Consider the following 22,042-nt stretch of genomic DNA (forward strand, 5'->3'; position numbering starts at 1 on the left):
GTGAACTTGGCCAATTTGGAGTTTCTGCTAATGTTGACTTCATTTAATAATTATGTCCTATATCTTCCTCTGCTACCTAATTCATTGTTAAATTGCATTTTGTCTTGTGGCTAAAAGGAGATAAATCACATTCATGCTATTTTCTTCCCTGATCTATGAGGCTTCTGCTGAGTTTTTTTTGTTTAGTCATTTTCAGAATATTAGGCTTTTCCAAAAACATGGCAGGTAATTGGACTGAGTTTATTAATTGCAAACCATACAGGAAATTATCCAAATGACTCATTCTAAAGAAAAAGATCTCAACAAAATAAATTTTTGAATCATGCACATATGCAGAATCTAAATTCTGAATAATTTTTGGTTTTTTCGTGTTTAAATTATAAAATAAAGGATAGTTAGCTACTTCATATTATAAAGGAAAATATGAAGCTCAAAAAACGTCATGATGAGGTCAGCAAATCATACAACAATATTCAAACCCCACTTCAGTTCAGTTGCTCAGTTGTGTCTGGCTCTTTGCGACCCAATGAACCACAGCATGCCAGGCCTCCCTGTCCGTCATCAACTCCTGGAGTCCACCCAAACTCATGTCCATTGAGTCAATGATGCCATCCTCAAACTTTCCCAGCATCAGGGTCTTTTCCAATGAGTCAGTTCTTTGCATCATGTGGCCAAAGTATTGGAGTTTCAGCTTCAACGTCAGTCCTTCCAGTGAACACCCAGGACTGATCTCCTTTAGGATGGGCTGGTTGGATCTCTGTGCAGTCCAAGGGATGCTCAAGAGTCTTCTCCAACACTACAGTTCAAAAGCATCAATTCTTCAGTGCTCAGCTTTCTTTATAGTCCAACTCTCACATCCACACATGACCACTGGAAAAACCATAGCCTTGATTAAATGGACCTTTGTTGGCAAAGTAATGTCTCTGCTTTTTAATATGCTGTCTAGGTTGCAAAGAAATAGAGGAAAACAACCAAATGGGAAAGACTAGATGCCGGGAGCCAGCGTGAGGAACTTTGCCCGTGGCAAAAGTCATGAGGAAGGAGGCTCGGCATATGCAAATGGGGAGATGGAGCCTCAGGAGTCCCCCTGGAAATTCTTGAGCACCTACCTCCAAAACCGTCTGCCTACTTTACTGATTTGTGCTCTCACCTACACCTCTGACTTTATGGGGGGCTGTCCCCCACCACCTCTCTCTGAAAAAGAGTTAAATTACAGCTCCAGTTAATAAAGTTCTTGCGCGTGACAAGAGTGTTTTAGTTCACAACTGTGGGAGGCATGAGATGTTCTAAATTGTCTGAATACAGATTCCTTTGAGCAGTTAAAAGATTGATTAAAAATTGTATTGGTGAAGGGTTTTTCACTTGTTGGGCCAATGTTTGCTGCTAAGTTTCCATATCCCTTACCTGCTGTGTCCCTGGCAGTGTATTGATTAATATAATTGGTGTAAGTAGTAGCTTTAATGTTTGCAAACTTGGACCCTTGAGTTAATTCTTTTTCTTGTTATAGCCCACCACACCTTTGCCCTATAGGAATGCAACTTTATCTAATGCTTTTGGAGGGTGGCACCTGACTAATCACCTTTAGAGAAAAATAAGTTTTCTGAAGAAAGGGTCTTAAAATGTTAACAGGCTTCTGGGCCAGAAGATGATGCAAATCACCTAAACTTTTTTGTATAAGTTTGCAGGAAGAAAGCCTGCCTTACTGCATGACTCTACTCCTTCCCCCATTATCCTCTATGCATAACTTAAGGTATAAAAACTACTTTGGAAAATAAAGTGCGGGCCTTGTTCACCGAAGCTTGGTCTCCCCAACCTAGATAGCATATTGAAAAGCAGAGACATTACTTTGCCAACAAAGGTCCATCTAGTCAAGGCTATGGTTTTTCCTGTGGTCATGTATGGATGTGAGAGTTGGACTGTGAAGAAAGGTGAGTGCCGAAGAATTGATGCTTTTGAACTGTGGTGTTGGAGAAGACTCTTGAGAGTCCCTTGGACTGCAAGGAGATCCAACCAGTCCATTCTGAAGGAGATCAGCCCTGGGATTTCTTTGGAAGGAATGATGCTACAGCTGAAACTCCAGTACTTTGGCCACCTCATGCGAAGAGCTGACTCCTTGGAAAAGACTCTGATGCTGGGAGGGATTAGGGGTAGGAGGAGAAGGGGACGACAGAGGATGAGATGGCTGGATGGCATCACTGACTCGATGGACATGAGTCTGAGTGAACTCCGGGAGTTGGTGATGGACAGGGAGGCCTCATGTGCTGCAATTCACGGGGTCTCAAAGAGTCAGACACGACTGAGCGACTGAACTGAGCTGAATTGAACTGCGGTTGGTCATAACTTTCCTTCCAAGGAGTAAGCATCTTTTAATTTCATTGCTGCAATAACCATCTGCAGTGATTTTAATAAAGTCAGCCACTGTTTCTACTGTTTCCCCAACTATTTGCCATGAAGTGATGGGAAAGGATGTCATGATCTTCGTTTTCTGAATGTTGGGTTTTAAGACAACATTTTCACTCTCCTCTTTCACTTTCATCAAGAGACTCTTTAATTTTTCTTTACTTTTCCATAAAGGTGGTGTCATCTGCATATCTGAGGTTCTTGATATCTCTCCAGGCAATCTTGATTCCAGCTTGTGCTTCTTCCAGCTCAGCGTTTGTCATGATCTACTCTGCATATAAGTTAAATAGGGAGGATGACAGTATACAGCCTTGACGTACTCCTTTTCCTATTTGGAACCAGTCTGTTGTTCCATGGCCAGTTCTAACTGTTGCTTCCTGACCTGCATATAGGTTTCTCAAGAGGCAGGTCAGGTGGTCTGGTATTCCCATCTCGTTCAGAATTTTTCAGTTTATTGGGATCCACACAGTCAAAAGCTTTGCCATAGTCAATAAAGAAGAAATAGATGTTTTTCTGGAACTCTCTTGCTTTTTCCATGATCCAGTAGATGTTGGCAATTTGATCTCTGGTTCCTCTGCCTTTTATAAAACCAGCTTGAACATCTGGAGGTTCATGGTTCGCGTATTGCTGAAGCCTGGCTTGGAGAATTTTAAGCATTACTTTACCAGCGTGTGAGATGAGTGCAGTTGTGCAGTAATTTGAACATTCTTTGGCATTGCCTTTTTTGGGATTGGAGTGAAAACTGACCTTTTCCAGTCCTGTGGCCACTGCTGAGTTTTCCACATTTGCTGGCATATTAAGTGCAGCACTTGTAATGCATCATCCTTTAGGATTTGAAATAGCTCAACTGGAATTCCATCACCTCCACTAGCTTTGTTCATAGTGATGCTTTCTAAGGCCCACTTGACTTCACATTCCAGGATGTCTGGCTCTAGGTGAGTGATCACACCATCGTGATTATCTGGGTTGTGAAGATCTTTTTTGCACAGTTCTTCTGTGTATTCTTGCCACCTCTTCTTAATATCTTCTGCTTCTGTTAGGTCCATACCATTTCTGTTCTTTATCGAGCCCATCTTTGCATGAAATATTCCCTTGGTATCTCTAATTTTCTTGAAGAGATCTCTAGTCTTTCCAGTTCTGTTGTTTTCCTCTATTTCTTTGCATTTATCACTGAGGAAGGCTTGCTTATCTCTCCTTGCTCTTCTTTGGAACTCTGCCTTCACATGGGTATATCTTTCCTTTTCTCCTTTGCTTTTCACTTCTCTTCTTTTCACAGCTGTTAGTAAGGCCTCCTCAGACAGCCGTGTTGCATTTTTGAATTTCTTTTTCTTGGGGATGGTCTTGATCCCCGTTCCTGTACAATGTCATGAACCTCCATCCATAGTTCATCAGACACTCTGTCTATCAGATGTAGTCCCTTACATCTATTTCTCACTTCCACTGTATAGTCATAAGATATTTGATTTAGGTCATACCTGAATGTGAAACCCCACACTCATTTTTATAACAAGTTTTCTTACTATTACACCCTACTGCCTGGTCTAAATCACTGAAAATTAAATCCTCATATAGCCATCATGGAGCTGCCTCTTTCAAGGATTTGTGAAGAGATAAAAATTTATGATAATGTCTTTCTTTTACTTTCAATCAGCTGTGCTGGTATTTTGTAAATCTAAAAAGCATAGTGTATTAAAATTTGGAGAGAAAACAAGGCTAATCCTTTCATTTTCTAGTGAGCATGCACTCTGGGATGGGGTTATTGAAAGCAGTACTTTGACCCTATCCTCCCCCATTCCCCCACCACAATACCACCACCAAAATAAAGTTTAGGAACTCAATGATGGCTACTGAAACTGAAAGATGTCTATTAGATTTATCAGAGTACTTTTTAGGTTAGTTGGATTCTTTGACTTTCCTTATCTGTCCTGATATCCAATGGTGTCTGGGTCTCTGGGTCAGTTTGGTGCATTAGAGAGAGCACAGTCAAATAAAAGATCAGAAAACAAGTCTTGGCTGACTGGTTGACATGTGAATAGTATTCCTCTTCCTCATTAAAAAGATTTTACCAAGTCCAGTTTAATACTCCTGTAAATTTGGGAGCTGCTAATCTGAGTTTGGGATAGGGTCAAGCCTTTATTCACAAGATGAATGATAAAGAGGTGATAAAGTCAGGTACTGAGTGAAAACAGGCATGTTGGGAGGTTTAGGTTTGGTGAATTTCTCTTTGAAGAAGCAAAAAGGCAACAGACAGCTTAAAGAGATATGTATAAGACTTCATGATTCACAAACCTTTATTGGTGAATGTCTTCCAGGATATTTATCTGGTCACAGAAGGATCACCAGCTGACTACTGAGGAACTTAGACATGAGAACAAATCTAGTGTCTCTCTACATTTATCTCTTTAATAACATACTTACTCATTTTCCTTTTGTTTGTAATGTGGGCAGTTCCTGGTGACTGGGTTTCAAGTAGATTGTCCCAAACTTACGACATTTTGATTGTTTTGAGTTTTTCAATTTATGATGGTGTGAGAGGGATTCAGTAGAGACCATACTTTGGGTTTTGAATTCTTATCTTTTCCTGGGCAAGCATTATGGTATATCCTGGGCTGTTATACTCCTTCATTTTGCTGGGCAGGGCAGCAGCTGCACTCTGAGCCAACCATATGATCACTAGAATAAGCAATGATGCACTTAAAACCATTCCAAACTCATACAGCTATTCTGTTTTTTAGTACAGTATTTGAAAAATTACCTGAGATTTCCAACACTTTATTATAAGTTAGGCTTGTGTTATATGATTTTGCCCAAATGAAAGCTAATATAAGTGTTCTGAGAACATTTAAGGTAGGTGAGGCTAAGCTATCATGTTTGGTAGGTTAGATGTATTATACAAATTTTTGACTTACAGCATTTTCAACTTGTGATGGGTTTAGCAGGACATAACCCCATTGGAAGTTGAGGGAAATCTGAAGCACAGAATGTAACTAACAAAACAGAGAGAGGTGTGTGTGTGTGTATGTATTAAATCTTAAAACATGACTCTTGAATTTATAGCATTCTCCACTCTTCAGCAGAAAAAAACAGGTTTCATAGTGTGTCACTTACTCTGAATGTACCAACAATGTAGAGTTCAAAACTACAAATGTTACAGCCAGAAACATTGGGTTTCTTGGAAATGTGTTTGGGAAATCTTTTAAGACTGTAGCTGTCTAAAATTCTGCCTACAAGAAGTTTTCACATGGGCTCTGTCATATCCTGAAAAAGACTAACTTATCATAAATGGGAGAAAAATTGTTCTGATATAGAATGATTACATTTCAGTACTCAATGTGAGAGCAGGAATAAACAGGTGAGGAACTAGCAAATCTTCTAGAAGGTAGTGCTTTATTACCACAAATACCTACCCTAAGCTAACTTCACCCAAAATCACTATAATAAATGACTGCAGAAAGTCAGAAGGAAGAAAAACTCACTGAACATTTCAACACCTGTAACAAATGCAGTGTTTTAACCAACAAAGGCTTATGAGTGGTGAAAGGTAATTGTGACAGCTCCAACAACTTTGCTAACCCACGAATTCTATTCAGGTAAATGCAGACCCTCTATATGAAATGAAAATATATTTGCAATTCTCCTGTGGCACATATAGTAAGTGATAAATAATAGAGTGATAAAATTTCATGAGGGATGGGAAATGGAAGGACCCTTGGAAAAACCCAACTAGTACTAAGAAGTGACTCTGGGAGTCAGGAAAATCGGGGAAGGAAAGAAGAAAAGTGACAAAGGGATCACCTAAAGTAATGTAGGCATGGCCTGTGCCTTCCAGAATCTGAGCCTGTCAGAATCTCTGTGTAACTATGAATGTGGTTCCAGGATTTATACAAACAGGAACTAATAGTCTATTTGAAATCAAGCTGAGAGAAAAAAAAAAAAAAATGTGTGGTCCTTTCTAAAGTTCTGTTTATGTGGAAGGGCTCTAAATTATCGCAAGTTTAAATAAGTAAGAAGGTAAAACTAATGCCTTGTCTGGTTATTTAAAAAAGAGTTAAAACAATAGTATGTACTAGGAAATGTATCTTGTTTATACTACAAGTGTCTCAGAAAGAGTCATGTAACAGAAAATATGTTTTGAAACGATTCAGTTCAGTCGCTCAGTAGTGTCTGACTCTTTGTGACCCTATGAATCGCAGCATGCCAGGCCTCCCTATCCATCACCAACTCCCAGAGTTCACTCAAACTCACGTCCATCAAGTCTGTGATGCCATCCAGCCATCTCATACTCTGTTGTCCCCTTTTCTCCTGCCCCCAATCCCTCCCAGCATCAAGAGTCTTTTCCAATGAGTCAACTCTTCGCATGAGGTGGCTAAAGTACTGGAGTTTCAGCTTTAGCACCATTCCTTCCAAAGAACACCCAGGGCTGATCTCCTTTAGAATGGACTCCTTGCAGTCCAAGGGACTCTTAAGAGTCTTCTCCAACACCACAGTTCAAAAGCATCAATTCTTCAGCTGATCTCCTTTAGAATGGATCTCCTTGCAGTTCAAGGGACTCTTAAGAGTCTTCTCCAACACCACAGTTCAAAAGCATCAATTCTTCAGTGCTCAGCTTTCTTCACAGTCCAACTCTCACATCAATACATGACCACTGGAAAAATCATAGCCTTGACTAGATGGACCTTTGCTGGCAAAGTAATGTCTCTGCTTTTCAACATGCTATCTAGGGTGGTCATAACTTTCCTTCCAAGGAGTAAGTGTCTTTTAATTTCATGGCTGCAGTCACCATCTGCAGTTATTTTGGAGCCCCCCAAAATAAAGTCTGACACTGTTTCCACTGTTTCCCCATCTATTTCCCATAAAGTGATGGGACCAGATGCCGTGATCTTCATTTTCTGAATGTTGAGCTTTAAGCGAACTTTTTCACTCTCCTCTTTCACTTTCATCAAGAGGCTTTTTAGTTCCTCTTCACTTTCTACCATAAGGGTGGTGTCATCTGCATATCTGAGGTTATTGATATTTCTCCTGGTGATCTTGATTCCAGCTTGTGCTTCTTCCAGCCCAGTCCATGTTCACATGGACATCACCAGATGGTCAACACCGAAATCAGATTGAGTATATCCTTTGTAGCCAAAGATGGAGAAGCTCTATACAGTCAGCAAAACCAAGACTGGGAGCTGACTGTGTCTCAGATCATGAACTCCTTATTGCCAAATTCAGACTTAAATTGAAGAAAGTAGGGAAAACCACTAGACCATTCAGGTATGACCTAAATCAAATCCCTTATGTTTATAAAGTGGAAGTGAGAAATAGATTTAAGGGCCTAGATCTGATAGATAGAGTGCCTGATTAACTATGGAATGAGGTTTGTGACATTGTACAGGAGACAGGGATCAAGACCATCCCCATGGAAAAGAAATGCAAAAAAGCAAAATGGCTGTCTGGGGAGGCCTTACAAATAGCTGTGAAAAGAAAAGTGAAAAGCAAAGGAAAAAAGGAAAGATATAAGCATCTGAATGCAGAGTTCTAAAGAATAGCAAGAAGACATAAGAAGCCTTCCTCAGCAATCAATGCAAAGAAATAGAGGAAAACAACAGAATGAGAAAGACTAGAGATCTCTTCAAGAAAATTAGAGATACCACGGGAACATTTCATGCAAAGATGGGCTCGATAAAGGACAGAAATGGTATGGACCTAACAGAAGCAGAAGATATTAAGAAGAGATGGCAAGAATACACAGAAGAACTGTACAAAAAAGAGCTTCATGACCCAGATAATCACGTTGGTGTGATCACTCACCTAGAGCCAGACATCCTGGAATGTGAAGTCAAGTGGGCCTTAGAAAGCATCACTATGAACAAAGCTAGTGGAGGTGATGGAATTCCAGTTGAGCTATTTCAAATCCTGAAACATGGTGCTGTGAAAGTGCTGCTCTCAATATGCCAGCAAATGTGGAAAACTCAGCAGTGGCCACAGGACTGGAAAAGGTCAGTTTTCATTCCAATCCCAAAGAAAGGCAATGCCAAAGAATGCTCAAACTACCGCACAATTGCACTCATCTCACATGCTAGTAAAGTAATGCTCAAAATTCTCCAAGCCAGGCTTCAGCAATACGTGAACCGTGAACTTCCAAATGTTCAAGCTGGTTTTAGAAAAGGCAGAGGAACCAGAGATCAAATTGCCAACATCCACTGGATCATGGAAAAAGCAAAAGAGTTCCAGAAAAACATCTATTTCTGCTTTATTGACTATGCCAAAGCCTTTGACTGTGTGGATCACAATAAACTGTGGAAAATTCTGAAAGAGATGGGAATACCAGACCACCTGACCTGCCTCTTGAGAAACCTATATGCAGGTCAGGAAGCAACAGTTAGAACTGGACATGGAACAACAGACTGGTTCCAAATAGGAAAAGGAGTAGGTCAAGGCTGTATTCTGCCACCTACTTATTTAACTTATATGCAGAGTACATCATGAGAAATGCTGAGCTGGAAAAAGCACAAGCTGGAATCAAGATTGCTGGGAGAAATATCAATAACCTCAGATATGCAGATGTTTTGAATAAGCATAAGGAAAAGGGAAATGAATTTGGTATTTGCGTACTGAAATTGATGGAGAGTTCTTGAAACTGTATCTGGGCATTGAATATACTTCTCCGTTATTAAGTTTCTATATAATTGATGGTGTGTGTATATATAATAAGTAAGTAAGTGAAGTCGCTCAGTCATTTCCGACTCTTTGCAACCCTATGGACTGTAACCTACCAGGCTCCTCCATCCGTGGGATTTTCCAGGCAAGAGTACTGGAGTGGGTTGCCATTTCCTACTCCTGGGGAAATTCCTGACGCAGGGATTGAAGCCGGGTCTCCAGCATTGCAGGCAGATGCTTTACCGTCTGAGCCACAAGGGAAGCTGTATATATAATACATAACTAAAATTATATTATTGTATAATAAACATATTATATGATGTCTATAATTTGTAATTCTGAGTGGGAGGGGCTGGTAATGAAAAATCATTATCTGAGGAAAGATAAAAATGTGTTAATAAACTTGTACTATTTGAATAGCTAAGACAATATTGTTATTATGTTAGCAGAAGTTTGAGACAGAATTTGAAGAATTTAGTGCCACTTAGTCAATAAATGGTTATTTTCTCTGAAGATTCAAGCAACTAAAAACTAGTTAATACCAGGATTTTTTGTTGCCTTCTGTAGTGTGCTTCTTATAGGAGTTATTCTTGGTCACCTTTTATATTATCTACTTCTTGCTAACTTTTAAAATATGAGTTAAAATAGTACAAATACAAGTTGGGTTAAGCAACTGAAAAATGACCACTTGCTTATTCTCCACTACATTTCGATATTTGTGCTTTATTGACTATGCCAAAGCTTTGACTGTGTGGATCACAATAAACTGTGGAAAATTCTGAAAGAGATGGGAATACCAGACCACCTGACCTGCCTCTTGAGAAATTTGTATGTAGCTCAGGAAGCAACAGTTTGAACTGGACATGAAACAACAGACTGGTTCCAAATAGGAAAAGGAGTTCGTCAAGGCTGTATATTGTCACCCTGCTTATTTAACTTATATGCAGTGTACATCATGAGAAATGTTGGGCTGGAAGAAACACAAGCTGGAATCAAGATTGCCAGGAGAAATATCAATCACCTCAGATATGCAGATGACACCACCCTTATGGCAGAAAGTGAAGAGGAACTAAAAAGCCTCTTGATGAAAGTGAAAGAGGAGAGTGAAAAAGTTGGCTTAAAACTCAACATTCAGAAAAGGAAGATTATGGCATCTGGTCCCATCACTTCATGGGAAATAGATGGGGAAACAGTGTAAACAGTGTCAGACTTTATTCTTTTTGGCTCCAATATCACTGCAGATGGTGACTGCAGCCATGAAATTAAAAGACACTTACTCCTTGGAAGAAAAGTTATGACCAACCTAGATAGCATATTGAAAAGCAGAGACATTACTTTGCCAGCAAAGGTTCATCTAGTCAAGGCTATGGTTTTTCCTGTGGTCATGTATGGATGTGAGAGTTGGACTGTGAAGAAAGGTGAGTGCTGAAGAATTGATGCTTTTGAACTGTGGTGTTGGAGAAGACTCTTGAGAGTCCCTTGGACTGCAAGGAGATCCAACCAGTCCATTCTGAAGGAGATCAGCCCTGGGATTTCTTTGGAAGGAATGATGCTACAGCTGAAACTCCAGTACTTTGGCCACCTCATGCGAAGAGTTAACTCATTGGAAAAGACTCTGATGCTGGGAGGGATTGAGGGCAGGAGGAGAAGGGGACGACAGAGGATGAGATGGCTGGATGGCATCACTGACTCGATGGACATGAGTCTGAGTGAAATCCGGGAATTGGTGATGGACAGGGAGGCCTGGCGTGGTGTGATTCATAGTGTAGCAAAGAGTCGGACACAACTGAGTGAGTGAACTGAACTGAAGGCATATTAGATATAATTAGGCCAGAGACAGAGGAGCAACTTTATGCCGCCTCAATCATTGCTTCTTCTCTTCATACAGTTCTAAAGAGACAGGGATATAATTATCTGTCACTTTATTATCAACTGGTATTTTATCCCAAATTCATGAAGGTGGTCAGGTAGGCTAGAATATGGACTTACATTTTCCCATTGATAGTACTCTTCCCCAGACTTGGATCTTGGATCTCACTACCCTCTGGCTAGTTGTAAAAAAGGGCAGGAGAAAGAGAAAAGTTATAGGGACTCTTCAGGGATGACTGACCTTAGGGAACCTTACTTTCCCATCAGTGGAAGGAGACATTTACCACATGTATGAGGCTTTTAGTAGGTAGTTACTTCTTATACTATCAATGGTGGTCTAATCATTCTCTTTGAATCTGATTGATTAGATTACTAAAAATGTTCTTTCCAGTATTTACAGGTGGAAGCAAGAAGGGGAAAGAATGTAAGAGAGGAAGGAGTCTTGATCATACCCTGTCCTTAATGGCCTACAGTTTTTTTTTTTTTTTTTAATTTTATTTTATTTTTAAACTTTACATAATTGTATTAGTTTTGCCAAATATCAAAATGAATCCACCACAGGTATACATGTGTTCCCCATCCTGAACCCTCCTCCCTCCTCCCTCCCCATACCATCCCTCTGGGTCCTCCCAGTGCACCAGCCCCAAGCATCCAGTATCGTGCATTGAACCTGGACTGGCATCTCGTTTCATACATGATATTTTACATGTTTCAATGCCATTCTCCCAAATCTTCCCACCCTCTCCCTCTCCCACAGAGTCCATAAGACTGTTCTATACATCAGTGTCTCTTTTGCTGTCTCGTATACAGGGTTATCGTTACCATCTTTCTAAATTCCATATATATGCGTTAGTATACTGTATTGGTGTTTTTCCTTCTGGCTTACTTCACTCTGAATAATAGGCTCCAGTTTCATCCACCTCATTAGAACTGATTCAAATGTATTCTTTTTAATGGCTGAGTAATACTCCATTGTGTATATGTATCACAGCTTGCTTATCCATTCATCTGCTGATGGACATCTAGGTTGCTTCCATGTCCTGGCTATTATAAACAGTGCTGCAATGAACATTGGGGTACACGTGTCTCTTTCCCTTCTGGTTTCCTCAGTGTGTATGCCCAGCAGTGGGATTGCTGGATCATAAGGCAGTTCTATTCCCAGTTTTTTAAGGAATCTCCACACTGTTCTCCATAGTGGCTGTACTAGTTTGCATTCCCACCAACAGTGTAAGAGGGTTCCCTTTTCTCCACACCCTCTCCAGCATTTATTATTTGTAGACTTTTGGATAGCAGCCATTCTGACTGGTGTGAAATGGTACCTGATAGTGGTTTTGATAGAGGAGAACATAGGCAAAACACTCTCTGACATACATCACAGCAGGATCCTCTATGACCCACCTCCCAGAATATTGGAAATAAAAGCAAAAATAAACAAATGGGACCTAATTAAACTTAAAAGCTTCTGCACATCAAAGGAAACTATTAGCAAGGTGAAAAGACAGCCTTCAGAATGGGAGAAAATAATAGCAAATGAAGCAACCGACAAACAACTAATCTAAAAAATATACAAGCAACTCCTACAGCTCAACTCCAGAAAATAAATGACCCAATCAAAAAATGGGCCAAATATCTAAATAGACATTTCTCCAAAGAAGACATACAGATGGCTAACAAACACATGAAAAGATGCTCAACATCACTCATTATCAGAGAAATACAGTTTTTGATTAAATGCAGATACAGTCACAAATTCCAATTAAATGTTATTATAATCGTAGGATATATGCATTCATAATACTTTGTGGAATTCAGAACACTTGGCTAATGCTCTGCCATATCCCTGGAGAAATTTCCATTTACCTAGGGATCTTAGAGATTTAGGGCCCATCTGTCAGTGAAAAGACAAGTTCATGATTGATAAGTACTAGAACACAGCTAAGGAGATGTGCAAATCAACCAGAGTTTCCAGATTTGCATTTGAGATGGAGATTTTAAAAGCATGTAGGCTGATAGGGGGGAAATCATGAACAGTTTCTCCCCCACCCCTCATCTCCAATCAAGGACAGATATGTCTGATTTCTAACATGAGTAAATGGGAAAATAATATGTACTACCATGAGATCTATGTACAGATGTTGTGGCATACAAGGAGAAGAACATTTCAAATACAGGTGCAAATACAGTAATAATACATTATAGTATGTGGAGGTAAATTTTAAAAGTGGTTGTTTTATGATTTCAATAATTCAAAACATGAACACCGTGAAACAAGAGAACAAAGAGGAAATAAGATAAAAGACTGAGAAGAAAACAGAACCAAGGTAAGTAAACATCAGGATGATACTAAAAACTGCCATATGAGAAATAAAATATGCATTCGATATAATAGAGATAAACACTGACCCCACAGAAAAGGGAGTCAGTGATGTGAGATGCATGTTTGGGGACCTTTTCCAGGATACAGAGTGAGAGGATTAAGATAGGAAGATGATGACAGCTAAGATGAAACATGAAAGATTACGGAGAACTGGCATAACAGATAAATGAATGAGATATCAAAACAAATGGTAAAAACGCAGCAATCAAAGTCGTGACTATAAAAATCTTTCCTAAACCGAACAAAGCATTGAATCTGCAGGGTAGAGGCTCACTGAGAAGCAGGAAGCATTAATGAAATGGAACCAATATTTAGGCACTTCCTGCTGAGATATCTGAATTTCAAAGGATATAAGAATAAAATATCTTACAACACCCAAGTAGGAAAAAATAAGATAATTTGTACAGAAAAAAAAAAAAAAAAAGTGGATCTCAGATGTCTCCATTGCTAGATAGCAATGCTGGAAGCAGTATTTAAAGTGGTAGGGAGACAATGATAGTAGTATGACTGAAGACCCCACGTGCAGGGATACTGCCCTTTATGTACAGCTGCGACAAAAAGACACCATGTACTATGCACAGCTCATGAGATGTAGTACACAAGTTCCATCCAGAATAAGAGAGATATTCTCTAACTGACAAAGAGTTATCACGATAAAGAAACACTGAAAATGGTGAAGTTATAAGAGTACTGGCACTGAGTAGCAGACTCAGTTATATGAATAACATAAGTAATTATAATGATTACAAACGTAATTGAAATATAAATTTCTGAACAAATTTTAAAGAGAATATTATTAATATAAATTATTAAAATATAATAGTGAAAACCTGGCTATAAAATTCTAGATCAGGCAGTGAATGGGAACTTGGTAGAAATAGAAGCATTACTATTAGAAGGGTATTGGGTTTTGCATGCATTTTTTAATCTAACTACCTTGATGATTATCTTAGAAAATTCATTTACTTGTGACTTTACATGCAGAATGATTTCATTGATAATTGTTCACAGTATCTATTCCTTTACAATAGTTTTGTCTCTTATTTCCACTCTTTGTTCCTGTATGAGTTTTTCAAAAAAGGAAAACAAAACTTTCTGTTGCCACAGGAAGTGACCGGCAGGGCCCACATTAGCAGAACTAGTTACCAAGAATGGCTTGTTCTTTCCTTTGTTGTTCGGCCCAGTCTCATAATTATTACTGGCAAGGCTGTTTCTGGCATGAAGGATCCAGAGCAGAATCCTAATGCTTGACTTCCTAGGATTGCCGAGGTATTCGGATGAAGTCAGCTTTGGATTACTCTTTGTGGCAAAAATATTCCCTTTGATTGTTAATTATTCTTTTGAGCTGTATTAACAATGTCCAGTGAACATTGAAAAGACTGATGTTGAAGCTGAAGCTCCAATACTTTGGCCCCTGATGTAAAGAGCTGACTCATTGGAAAAGACCCTGATGCTGAGAAAGATTGAAGGCAGGAGAAGGGGATGACAGAGGATGAGATGGTTGGATGGCATCATCAACTTGATGGACATGGGTTTGGGTGGACTCCGGGAGTTGGTGATGGACAGGGAGGCCTGGCTGCTGTGGTTCATGGGGTCGCAAAGAGTTGGACATGACTGAGTGACTGAACTGAACTGAACCATGTCCATCAAGCAAATGTCAATGTTACCTTGGGAAGACAACTCTTCTTTCACATACATACTTTGTAATTTTAGAAGTATATAATGGTCACTGTTATCCTGGTCTGTAGGTGACACATGGTCCTAATTGGGAGCCAGACTGTGCATATTAAACAGCAGGAAGAAAACTCAGGCTGGTCCATAAGGCAATGTCATAGTGGAGGCAAGTTTCCTTTCTAATTCCAGCCTGTCCGCTCTAATCAGAGGGTCTTACAGCCTTTGCCCACCTGTGCTTACATAGTTTCTTCTCCATCCACCCTATTCCATTTAGGCCTCTCCTGTCCAGATATGGTTGATACTCTTCTCTGATTCCAGACTTATGGTCACCAAAATTTTTTCTGCCTTCATTGATTGTATGATTTCCCCATCTTCTTCTACTATTTAGGTCCTCATTGCTAAGACTATTTAACTTCCAACCACAGTATTAATCCTGCTCATAATTCCTAGAACTAAATCTGACCAGAGACAGAAAGTACTAAAATAGTTTTACCTCCAAAAATGTTCCACTTGCTGATAGTCTGATCCTTACATAAGCCTAGATTGTCTTACCTGGGGTCTTGTTCTCATGATTGGGGTGCTGTTTTGATACGTCATGTTCCCCAGGGGCTTCCCTGGTGGCTCAGTGGTAAAGAATATGCCTGCCAATGCAGGAGACATGAATTCCATCCCTGCATCAGGAAGATTGCATGGAGAAGGAAATGGTAACTCACTGCATTATTCTTGCCTGGGAAATTCCATGAATAGAGGAGCCTGGCAGGCTACAGTCCATGGGGTTTCAAAAGAGTTGGACACGACTTAACAACTAAATAGCAACAGCATGTTTCTCAGGTCCTGGAATGCTACCATACTCTCTCAGGCTTTTCTCAGGACTAGAACCCTGTTGATAGCTGAACTCTGACTTTGTGGACAATTACTGATTCCAGGCCTTCCAGATAATGCTACCTCTCTGTTTGGCCAACCTACTGAGACACTCTGCTGATTCATTTTGAAGCTTTTCTGCTTAATGCACATATGGATTGGGGCCTGATATCCTTTCACTCTTTTTGAGCATTTTTTCCTTTGTCATATGGCATGAATCATCTGTGTAACTTTTTTGGGTCTCAAGTGAATGACAGTTATGCTTAGCAAAGTCTTTCCACTCTGTTTGGCCCAGAACTCAGTCTCCTAGCACTGTACACTGTTGGCGTCATTTTCAATTCTGGACTTCAGAAGCATTCCTAACAAGTCTGTTAGGTCTCACAGGATTTTGACCCATACATGTGCAACCCAGCCTTTTCCAAGGACCCTTGAGGATACCCCATACCTACTTCTTTGTTTCAGTTCACTTCAGTTCAGTCACTCAGTCGTGTCCAACTCTTCGTGACCACATGGACTACAACAGGTCAGGCCTCCCTGTCCATCACCAACTCCCAGAGTTTACCCAAACTCGTATGCATTGAGTCAGTGAAGCCATCTAACCATCTCATCCTCTGTCATCCCCTCCTGCCCTCACTCTTTCCCAGCATGAGGCTCTTTTCAAATGAGTCAGCTCTTTGCATCATGTGCCCAAAGTATTGGGGTTTCAGCTTCAGCATCAGTGCTTCCAATGAACACTCAGGACTGATCTCCTTTAGGGTGGACTGGTTGGCTCTCCTTGCAGTCCAAGGGACTCTCAAGAGTCTTCTCCAACATGACAGTTCAAAAGCATCAATTCTTTGGTGCTCACTTTTCTTTTTAGTCGAACTCTCATATCCATACATGACCACTGGAAAAACCATAGCCTTGACTAGATGGACCTTTGTTGACAAAGTAGTCTCTGCTTTTAATATGCTGTCTAGGTTGGTCATAACTTTCCTTCCAAGGAGTAACCGTCTTTTAATTTCATGGCTGCAATCAATATCTGTAGTGATTTTGGAGCCCCCCAAAATGAAGTCAGCCATTGTTTCCACTGTTTCCCCATCTATTTGCCATGAAGTGATGGGACCGGATGCCATGATCTTCGTTTTCTGAATGTTGAGTTTTAAGACAACTTTTTCACTCTCCTGTTTCACCTTCATCAAGAGGCTCTTTAGTTCTTCTTTACTTTTTACCATAAGGGTGGTGTCATCTGCATATCTGAGGTTATTAATATTTCTCCCAGCAATCTTGATTCCAGCTTGTGTTTCATCTAGCCCAGCATTTCTCATGATGTACTCTGCATATAAGTTAAATAAGCAGGATGACAATACACAGCCTTGATGTACTCCTTTTCCTATTTGGAACCAGTCTGGTGTTCCATGTCTAGTTCTAACTGTTGCTTCCTGACCTGCATACAGATTTCTCAAAAGGCAGGTCAGGTGGTCTGGTATTCCCCCTCTTTCAGAATTTTCCACAGTTTATTGTTTTCCACACAGTCAAAGGCTTTGGCATAGTCAATAAAGCAGAAATAGATGTTTTTCTGGAACTCTCCTGCTTTTTCAATGATCAATGGATGTTGGCAATTTGATCTCTGGTTCCTCTGCCTTTTCTAAATCCAGCTTGAACATCTGGAAGTTCATGGTTCACATATTGTTGCAGTGTGGCTTGGAGAATTTTGAGCTTTACTTTATTAGTGTGTGAGATGAGTGCAATTGTGTGGTGGTTTGAGCATTCTTTGGCATTGCCTTTCTTTGGGATTGGAATGAAAACTGACCTTTTCCAGTCCTGTGGCCACTACAGAGTTTTTCAAATTTGCTGGCATATCGAGTGCAGCACTTTCACAGCATCATCTTTCAGGATTTGAAATAGCTCCACTGGAATTCCATCACCTCCACTAGCTTTGTTCATAGCGATGCTTTCTAAGGCCCACTTGACTTCACATTCCAGGATGTCTGGCTCTAGGTGAGTGAATACACCATCGTGATTATCTGGGTCTTGAAGATCTTTTTTCTACAGTTCTTCTGTGTATTCTTGCCACCTCTTCTTAATATCTTCTGCTTCTATTAGGTCCATACGATTTCTGTCCATTATTGAGCCCCTCTTTGCATGAAAATTTCCCTTGGTATCTCTATTTTCCTGAAGCGATCCCTAGTCTTTCCCATTCTATTATTTTCCTCGATTTCTTTGCACTGATCACTGAGGAAAGCTTTCTTGTCTCTCCTTGCTGTTCTTTGGAACTCTGCATTCAAACGGGTATATCTTTCCTTTTCTGCTTTGCTTTTGTCTTCTCTTCTTTTCTCAGCTATTTGTAAGGCCTTCTCAGACAGCCATTTTGCTCTTTTGCATTTCTTTTTCTGGGGATGGTCTTGCTCTCTGTCTCCTGTACAATGTCATGTACCTCCATTCATAGGTCATCAGGCACTCTGTCTATCAGATCTAGTCCCTTAAATTTATTTCTCACTTTTACTGTATAATCATAAGGGATTTGATTTAGGTCATACCTGAGTGGTGTAGTGGTTTTCCCCACTATCTTCAATTTAATTCTGAATTTGGCAATAAGGAGTTCATGATCTGAGCCACAGTCAGCTCCCAGTCTTATTTTTGCTGAGTGTACAGAGCTTCTCCATTTTGGCTGCAAAGAATATAATCAGTCTGATTTTGGTGTTGACCATCTGGTGATGTCCACGTGTAGAGTCTTCTCTTGTGTTGTTGGAAGATGGTGTTTGTTATGACCAGTGTGTTTTCTCAGCAAAACTCTTAGCCTTTGACCTGCTTCGTTTTTTACTCCAAGGCCAAATTTGCCTGTTACTCCAGGTATTTCTTGACTTCCTACTTTTGCATTCCAGTCCCCTATAATGAAAAGGACATCTTTTTTGAGTGCTTGTTCTAAATGGCAGAGAAGGCAATGGCACCCCACTCTAGTACTCTTGCTTGGAAAATCCCATGGATGGAGGAGTCTGGTAGGCTGCAGTCCATGGGGCCGCTAAGAGTCAGACACAACTGAGCGATTTCACTTTCACTTTTCACTTTCATGCATTGGAGAAGGAAATGGCAACCCACTCCAGTGTTTTTGCCTGGAGAATCCCAGGGATGGAGTCACACAGAGTCGGAAACGACTGAAGTGACTTAGCATAGCATAGCATAGCATAGCATAGCATAGTTCTAAATGGTCTTGTAGATCTTCATAGAACCATTCCACTTTAGCTTCTTCAGTGTTAGTGGTCGGGGCATAGACTTGGATTACCATGATATTGACTGTGTTGCCTTGGAAACAAACAGAGATCATTCTGTCATTTTTGAAATTGTATCCAAGTACTGCATTTTGGACTCTTTTGTTGACTGTGATGGCTACTCCATTTCTTCTAAGGGATTCTTGCCCATAGTAGTAGATATAATGGTCATCTGAGTTAAATTCACTCAGCTTCTTTGTTTAGCTCCCACCTTTCTGGTGTCCTGACCAGCAAATTCTAGCCACCTGAGCACCCTGCTCTCCACTCTCTACTTCCTCAGCTCAGCAAGATCATTGCTTTTTTGTTGGGTCTCAGCTCCCAGCTTCATAATGGGAAGCTGCTCCTTGGTCGAAAGCCAGGGTAACAGTGGGATTCATGTCATGTGCTTTCCCAATCTCCAGAATTATAGACCTGTTGGTAGTCTAATGCCTGAAAATAGTTCCGCCATATATATATTGCAGTTACATGGTTGGTTTTTCAAAAATTTATTTATTTTTATCTGCACTGACTGTGGTTGCTGCACATGGGCTTTTTTAGTTATGGGCTTCTCACTGCAGTGGCTTCTATCGCTGTGGATCATAGGCTCTTGGGCTCCTGGGCTTAAGTAGTTGTGGCACCCAGGCTTAGTTGTCCCACAGCATGTGAAGTCTTCCTGGATGAGGGATCAAACCTGTGTCCCTTGCATTGGCAGGCGGAGTCTCAGTCCACTAGACAACCAGGAAAGTCCTATCATTTTTTTTTTTTTAATGGCAAGTTATATCTGGAACCTGTTATTCTGCCATGGTTTGAAGCACAGAGTTTTGTGTTTTTGCTTTTTATTGTTAATGTAGAAAAGTTTCTGTCAGCTTTATAACTTGTTATTGATTATATATTGATATGTCACGTACATTTTTAGTAGCAGTCAAATTTGGGAAATTCTGCTTCAAGTTTCCTTCAGACATGATGAAAGGTTGTTGTTGAATCACGCAAAGACACCGGGATTCTTGGCCCCCGGAGGAGAAGAATTCAATCCGGGGCTAGAGACGAGGCTTGATCGCTCAGAGCTTTTGTGTAATAAAATTTTATTAAAGTATAAAGGAGATAGAGAAAGCTTCTGATATAGGCTTCAGAAGGGGGCAGAAAGAGTATCCCCCTGCTAGTTTTCAGCTGGATGTTATATAGTCAATAGCAGTCTGTTTATGAAAGAAAGGAATGTCTTAAAACTCAGAATGGCACCAGGCCCCTCACCCATAAGATGCATTTTGGGAAAATCTTGGCACCAAATGGTTCATCCTGGGCCATAAAAAGATTAACTTGAATCTTGAAGAAGGGCAGATCACCATACAAATAGTTTCATTTAGATAGATTAGGGGAACAATATCTGAATATAACATACTGATTTGTCAAGTATGTTCTGAGCCAAGAGGCAGAACCAACTTGAAGACAGAGTTTGGGGTAAATGCACAGTACATTAACATCAGTTCAGTTCAGTTCAGTTGCTCAGTTGTGTCCGACTCTTTGCGACTCCATGAATTTCAGCACGCCAGGCCTCCCTGTCCATCACTAACTCCTGGAGCTCACCCAGACTCACGTCCATCGAGTCAGTGATGCCATCCAGCCATCTCATCCTCTGTCGTCCCCTTCTCCTCCTGCCCCCAATCCCTCCCACCATCAGAGTCTTTTCCAATGAGTCAACTCTTCGCAAGAGGTGGCCAAAGTACTGGAGTTTCAGCTTTAGCATCATTTCTTCCAAAGAAATCCCAGGGCTGATCTCCTTCAGAATGGACTGGTTGGATCTCCTTGCAGTCCAAGGTACTCTCAAGAGTCTTCTCCAACACCACAGTTCAAAAGCATCAATTCTTCGGCACTCAGCCTTCTTCACAGTCCAAATCTCACATCCATACATGACCACAGGAAAAACCATAGCCTTGACTAGATGAACCTTTGTTGGCAAAGTAATGTCTCTGCTTTTCAATATGCTATCTAGGTTGGTCATAACTTTTCATCCAATGAGTAAGCGTCTTTTAATTTCATGGCTGCAGTCACCATCTGCAGTTATTTTGGAGCCCTCCCCAAAAATAAAGTCTGACACTGTTTCCACTGTTTCCCCATCTATTTCCCATAAAGTGATGGGACCAGATGCCATGATATTCGTTTTCTGAATTTTGAGCTTTAAGCCAACTTTTTCACTCTCCTCTTTCACTTTCATCAAGAGGCTTTTGAGTTCCTCTTCACTTTCTACCCTAAGGGTGATGTCATCTGCATATCTGAGGTTATTGATATTTCTCCCGGCAATCTTGATTACAGCTTGTGTTTCTTCCAGCCCAGCGTTTCTCATGATGTACTCTGCATATAAGTTAAATAAGCAGGGTGACAATATACAGCCTTGACCAACTCCTTTTCCTATTTCCTATTTTGAACCAGTCTGTTGTTCCATGTCCAGTTCTAACTGTTGCTTCCTGACCTGCATACAAATTTCTCAAGAGGCAGATCAGGTGGTCTGGTATTCCCATCTCTTTCAGAATTCTCCACAGTTTATTGTGATCCACACAGTCAAATGCTTTGGCATAGTCAATAAAGCAGAAATAGATGTTTTTCTGTAACGCTCTTGCTTTTTCCATGATCCAGCGGATGTTGGCAATTTGATCTCTGGTTCCTCTGCCTTTTCTAAAACCATCAGGAAGTTCACGGTTCACATATTGCTGAAGCCTGGATTGGAGAATTTTGAGCATTACTTTACTAGCGTGTGAGATGAGTGCAATTGTGCGGTAGTTTGAGCATTCTTTGGCATTGCCTTTCTTTGGGATTGGAATGAAAACTGACCTTTTCCAGTCCTGTGGCCACTGCTGAGTTTTCCAAATTTGCTGGCATATTGAGAGCAGCACTTTCACAGCATCGTCTTTCAGGATTTGGAATAGCTCAACTGGAATTCCATCACCTCCACCAGCTTTGTTCATAGTGATGCTTTCCAAGGCCCACTTGACTTCACATT

Source organism: Bos indicus x Bos taurus, chromosome 8, assembly GCF_003369695.1.
Source record: "Bos indicus x Bos taurus breed Angus x Brahman F1 hybrid chromosome 8, Bos_hybrid_MaternalHap_v2.0, whole genome shotgun sequence".
Lineage (NCBI taxonomy): Eukaryota > Metazoa > Chordata > Mammalia > Artiodactyla > Bovidae > Bos > Bos indicus x Bos taurus.